Genomic DNA, 285 nt, shown 5'->3' on the forward strand with positions numbered 1-285 from the left:
ACATATTTCATTACCGACGAAATGTGATTCCGTTTGTTTTGTAATTAAATATTTTCGTGTCTTCCCATACCACAGCCCCCGTTGTTACAGATAGTATCTTTATTACAATAAATACAGAATATTTTTGAAATATACGGAGACGTACACACAGTTAATATTTAAAAATGATACAAGGCTCATTCACACGATGAGTTGCCAGGAATGGACGGTCCTTCTATTTCTGGTTGTAAACTTTATGACCCTGACTAATAAAACATATAAGTTAATACTTAAGTTACTCCAAAA

At 32.6% G+C, this 285-nt stretch overlaps 1 protein-coding gene across 1 annotated transcript in view; it reads right to left on the reverse strand.

Moving 5' to 3' along the window:
* LOC113233918 (pyridoxal-dependent decarboxylase domain-containing protein 1) overlaps positions 1–285 on the reverse strand; it is a 21,112-nt gene that overhangs the window by 7,187 nt on the left and 13,640 nt on the right. The gene's annotated exons all lie outside the window — the stretch shown is intronic.

The sequence above is a fragment of the Hyposmocoma kahamanoa genome, unplaced genomic scaffold, assembly GCF_003589595.1.
Source record: "Hyposmocoma kahamanoa isolate Upper Pololo Valley unplaced genomic scaffold, ASM358959v1 80, whole genome shotgun sequence".
NCBI classification, from domain to species: Eukaryota; Metazoa; Arthropoda; class Insecta; order Lepidoptera; family Cosmopterigidae; genus Hyposmocoma; species Hyposmocoma kahamanoa.